This window comes from Natator depressus, chromosome 2 (assembly GCF_965152275.1).
Source record: "Natator depressus isolate rNatDep1 chromosome 2, rNatDep2.hap1, whole genome shotgun sequence".
NCBI classification, from domain to species: Eukaryota; Metazoa; Chordata; order Testudines; family Cheloniidae; genus Natator; species Natator depressus.
The window spans coordinates 263,045,298-263,051,282 of NC_134235.1; positions in this window are offsets into that span (position 1 = coordinate 263,045,298).

Consider the following 5,985-nt stretch of genomic DNA (forward strand, 5'->3'; position numbering starts at 1 on the left):
ATCTCAGAGAATCATAGATTCTATGAAAATCTCAGAGTCCCAAAAATCTGTGCCAAGAGTGTGCGTGAGCAGAAGGGTTCCTTCTTTCCTTCCTTCCTGTTGCCCATACGGGTAGCTTTCAGGTATGTTATGCAGCAACAACACAAGAAACCCACAGGCCTCCGTCATGTAAGACATTTAGCTTGAGCCGTTAGAATAAGGCTGTGAGGCCTATGAGACTTCGCTTAAGTGAGCTACCCAACAGGGACCCTGAGTTACTGGGGAACTGGGAATATTACTCCCAAGGGAAGGGTCAGGTATTCTGGTTGTTTGTTTTTTTTCCATGTGATCTGTATCCTTGGTGTATTTTTTCTGTTCAATTAAAGAGCTAAACAGCAATAATGTGTTAGACTCTGTGCAAAGTGCCTGTGAGTTATATGCTATACCAGGGGTCGGCAACCTACGGCACGCCAGACGATTTTTAATGGCATGCTGCTGCCTGCCGGGATCCTGGCCGCCAAACCCGCTCAGCCCGCTGCCTGCCTGGGGTCCTGGGCCGGCAGCGGGCTGAGCGGGGCTAGTGGCCGGGACCCCACAAGGTAGCAGCATGCCATTAAAAATCCGGTCCGGCCCACTCTTCTCCGCCCCCCCTCACCCCATCGCTCTCCTCTGCAGGGTGCAGACGTTTGATCCTGCCGGCTCTTGCTACTGCAGGGCAGGCTCCGTCGGCAGCCAAGCTCCCCACTCCCCCACCTCTGCCCTGAGCGTGCTGCTTTCCTGCCCTGCCTCCTCTCCCTCCCTGCGCCGAACAGCTGACGGCCCTTGCGAGGGAGAGGGAGAAGCGGGGCCGCAGCGCGCTTGCTGCTCCGGAGAAGAGGTGGGGACGGGGCCTTGGGGAAGGGGGTGGAATCAGGGCATATCCCCTCCTGCGCCCTGCCGTGAGCCACTCAGGGCAGGGGGCTGGGACCACCCACACGACCCTAACCCACACCCCCAGCTCTCTGCCCTGCCTCCTGCACCTCCCCATGCCTCCCAGGCCCCTGCCCTGACCCCTGCACCCTCCCACAACCCCAGCCCTGACTCCGGCACCCCCCCCCACATACCCAGCCCCCCCACACCCCATGCCCTGACTCCTACACCCCCCCACACACACAGCCCCCGTCCTGACTCCTGCACCCCCAACACATACCCAGCCCCCCCACACCCCATACCCTGACTCTTGCACCCCCCACATCCCCACCCCCACCCTGAGCACCAAACGGGAGCTCCTGCACCCCCACACACATTCCCACCCACACCCCTCTCACCAAATGGGAGCTGCCCAGGTAAGCGCTCCACACCCAAACCTCCTGCCTCAACCCTGAGCCCCCTCCCCCATTCTAGCTCCTGGCCAGACCCTGCACCCCAACCCCCAGCCTGCTTCTTCACCCCCAGCCCTGTGCTCAGTGCAGAGAGAGAGAGGAAGAGAATGGGCTAGAACCAGGGAGAAGGTAGGTACCCACTCTGTGTGGGCAGTGCTGGGACCCAAGACTGGCAGTGGGGCTGAGCGGGGCCGGCAGCCAGTACCCTGGTTGGCAGGAGGCTGCGGATGGAACTCCAGACCAGCAGCGGGCTGAGCCGCTCAGCTCGCTGCCGGTCTGGGGTCCCAGCCGCCAGCCCCGCTCAGCTCGCTGCCGGTCTGGGGTCCCAGCCGCCAGCCCCGCTCAGCTCGCTGCCGGTCTGGGGTTCTGGCTGCTGGCCCCTTGCCAGCCGGGGTCCCGGCTGCAGGCCCCGCTCAGCCCGCTGCCGGCCTAGGTGAACGGAACCCCAGACCGGCAGCGGGCTGAGGGGGCTGGCAGCGTAATATCAGCATTTTAATTTAATTTTAAATGAAGCTTCTTAAACATTTTGAAAACCTTGTTTACTTTGCATATGACAATAGTTTAGTTATATAATATATAGACTTATAGAGAGAGACCTTCTAAAAAACGTTAAAATGTATGACTGGCACGCGAAACCTTAAATTAGAGTGAATAAATGAAGACTTGGCACACCACTTCTGAAAGGTTGCCGACCCCTGTGCTATACCTATCACATGGCTCCTGAAGAGATAACCAAGAAAGCTCACACCTTTGGTGGGATTCTGGGAAAGGGTGTGAGTCCAGGTGCTAGGGTTCCAGCTCTCAGGACGGGGTGCAGACAGAAGGTCTGTACTTCAAGAGTGTGCTGTCATTGTAATGCCTACCTTTTAGCTGCCTAGACATGACTGGGGAGAGATGGGTCCCTAAGAATGGGATCCACAAAAGCCAGCATGCTAGGCGGGAATCCATTTAATCTAAACAATGGGAGATGGTGATGTGAGGGGTGTGTGCTAACCCTGCCCTTCACACAGAAATAGGCGCCAAAGTCTGAGCCCCAGGGAGATGCTTATCCCTGTTAGTGATCCACAGATGGGAAACTCTCTCCTGAAGTTCACAAGTCTGAACTGCATGTCACTGCTGCTATAGCAAGGACACGCGACTCAAACCTCAGAGAACTGATTGAGGGCATGAGATCAAAGCAATATTATATTAACCAGCTGAAAGCAGAAAGGGAGTTAGTCCTACGATCCAGAAAGAACAGATAGAGAACGCAGGAATATAAGAACATAAGAATGGCCAGGTTGGGTCAGACCAATGGTCAATCTTGCCCAGTTTCCTCTCTTGCGACAGTGGCCGGTGAGAGATGTTTCAGAGGGAATGAACAGAACAGGATAATTTTGAGTGATCCATCCCCTGTTGTATAATCCCAGTTCTGGCATCAGAGGTTTACGAACACCGTGAGCATGGGTTTGCATAACTGAGCACTTTGTATAATAGCCATTGATAGATATATCCTCCATGAAGTTATCTCATTCTTTTTTGAACCCAGTTATACTTTTGGCCTTGACAACATCCCCGGCAATGAATTCCACAGGTTGACTATGCACTATTTCTTTCATGTGTTTTAAACCTGCTGCCTATTAATTTCATTCAGTGACCCCTGGCTCTTGGGTTATGTGAAAGGGTAAAGAACACTTTCCTATTCTTTTTATCCGCACCATTTCTGATTTTATAGCCCTCAATCATGCCTCTCCCCACTTAGTCTTATATTTTCCAAGCTAAACAGTCTTAGTGTTTTTAATCTCTCCTAGTATGGAAGCGATTCCATTTCCCTAATCATTTTTGTGGCCTTTCTCTGTACTGTTTCCAATTCTAATTCATCTTTTTTGAGATGAGGTGACCAGAACTGCACACAGTATTTGAAGTGCAGGCATACCATGGATTTCTATATTGGCAGTATGGTATTTTGTGTTTTCTTATTTATCCCTTTGCTAATGGTCCCTAACATTCTGGTTCCTATTTTATCTGGTGCTGCACATTGAGCAGGTGTTTCCAGAGAACTATCTGCCATGACTCCAAGATCTCTTTCTTGAGTGGTAAGAGCTAATTTAGACCCCGTCATTTTGTATGTAGAGTTGGGATTCTGCTTTCCAATGTGCATTACTTTGCACTTATCAACATTGAATTTCATGTGCCATTTTGTTGCCCAGTTACCCAGTTTTGTGAGGTCCCTTTGTAATTCTTTGTAATAAGTTTTGGACTTAAGTACAGAGAATAAAAAATTATTCAGGATAGTTAACTGTTTACCCTCTTTATGAATATGTTGAACAGCACTGGTCCCAATTCAGATACTTGGGGTCCTGGCTATTTACCTCTCTCCACTCTGAAAGCTGACCATTTATTCCTATCTTTTAACCACTTACTGATCCATGAGAAGACCTTCCTTCTTAACCTATGACTGCTTACTTTGCTTAAGAGCCTTTGGTGAGCCAAGTGACTGAATTCTGATCCACAGCCATCCCGAGGGAGGGGAGATCTATGATGCTGGAGATGTGGCAGTGCAGGTCATTTGCAGTGGGAATGCTCACTGCAGGGTAGCTCCTGGAAGCAGGGTAACTACGAAGGGCAGGGGACAATGGCCAGCCCTCTGCCTGCAGGTGAGTAGGCCCAAAATGACAGACTATAACTGCCAATGAGATCACCCCAAACACTAGATCACAGGCGAGATCAATGGACACCATGTGCAATCCTGGTAGAGTCTTGGGCACAGGTTTCCACTGCACATTCATCGTTGTGGGAAAGAGACACCCAGGAAGCTCAGAGGAAGTTGAAACCTTCCACCAGGACAGACCTGGCTGCAAACCAAATCCAGCTAAAGATCATGGGAAGATGGCAAGCAACTATTACTCTGGACACCCTCCATCCAGCCTGTGAATTCTTGGTAGAAGATAAAGCCTCTCACAAAGCCCTAATCAAGACTGATTTCCTCAGAGAACGTGAGTCTGACCTGTTTCAAGAGAGGCCTCTTTATTGTTAAGAAGAGACAGTTTGCCATGACACCTGTTGGGGGTGAAACACAGGAATGCAAGATTACTGTGGAGAAGAATGTGAGCCTACCCCCAGATAGAAGGCCATGCTTGGACAGGTGAAGGGGGACCCAATAGAAAGGCTGCCAAGCATACTGGAGCCCCCACCATTAAGGGTCAACATGAATTCCTAGTCCTCCCAACCATGAGCAAGCATGAGATGCTGTATCCTGGAGAGACTTGCCAGTGTGACAGCTGAACTCTCAGTCATGTAGCTGGGTATGAGGCTTGGTACCTTCCAACCACAAGTAACTGTGTATCCTGAGGTGGTATCCAAGGTACTAGCCATACAGCAAGGCACTGAAAAAAGAGGGAGTCAGAGACAGACTGGTTTCAGAGTAACAGCCGTGTTAGTCTGTATTCGCAAAAAGAAAAGGAGGACTTGTGGCACCTTAGAGACTAACCAATTCATTTGAGCATAAGCTTTCGTGAGCTACAGCTCACTTCATCGGATCCATGAACATAGGACTGAAACAAGTGTAGGAGGAAAAACAATCTCGTGCAGGAACTGGGGCTGAGAGAAAGGAGTCTGTCACCTGGGCAACTGCAAGCAGCCCAGAACCTGCTGGGAAAATACCTTGATGTGTTCTCCTCTGGGGACGATGATCTCGAGTGCAGAGGGTTGGCACAGCACCATACTGAGACTGTGGATGCAAGAACTGTGAGACTGGGGCCATGAAGGTACCCACTCTGCCATTAGGCAGAGTTCAGTGAACAACTGCAACAGATGGTAGAGACTGACATCATCCAGGCTTCCATGAGCCCATGGGCTACACCCATAGTCTTGGTAAGGAGGAAAGATGGAGGGACATGGAAATCAGTGGCTGAATGACACTACCATGAGAAGAAAAGGAGGACTTGTGGCACCTTAGAGACTAGCCAATTTATTTGAGCATAAGCTTTCGTGAGCTACAGCTCACTTCATCGGATGCATCCACTGAATGCATCCGATGAAGGGAGCTGTAGCTCACGAAAGCTTATGCTCAAATAAATTGGCTAGTCTCTAAGGTGCCACAAGTCCTCCTTTTCTTTTTGCGAATACAGACTAACACGGCCATGAGAGATGCATATGCCCTCTACAGGACAGATGACACTCTAGATTTGCTGTCAAAGACCACTAGGTTCTCCACCCTGGTCCTGACCAGTGGCTACTGTCAAGTGGAGTTGCATCCTGATGATATACAGAAGACAGCATTCACCACTAAACAGGGCCTCCACAAATGTCATGTCATGCTTTTTGGACTGCCTGCAAAATGCCTGCAAAATGTTCCAAAGGTGGATGGATGTCATACTGCCAGACCTGCAGGGCACAACCTGCCTGTAGTGTCTTGATGACATCACCATGATCAGAGGAATGATCATCATCAAAGGATGACATCACCATCATTTGAGGAGCACTGCCAGATGCTTGGTGCTGTTGGAGTGGCTACAAGAAGCCAACTTAACTGTGAATCCATCAAAATGCAATTTTTATGTGATGAAGTCAATTACATGGGGCATGTGATCTCAAGGGATGGCATAGACTCTGAACAGGTGGAAGCCATCTGATCCTGACTGGTGTCACATTCTGTCACTGGGGT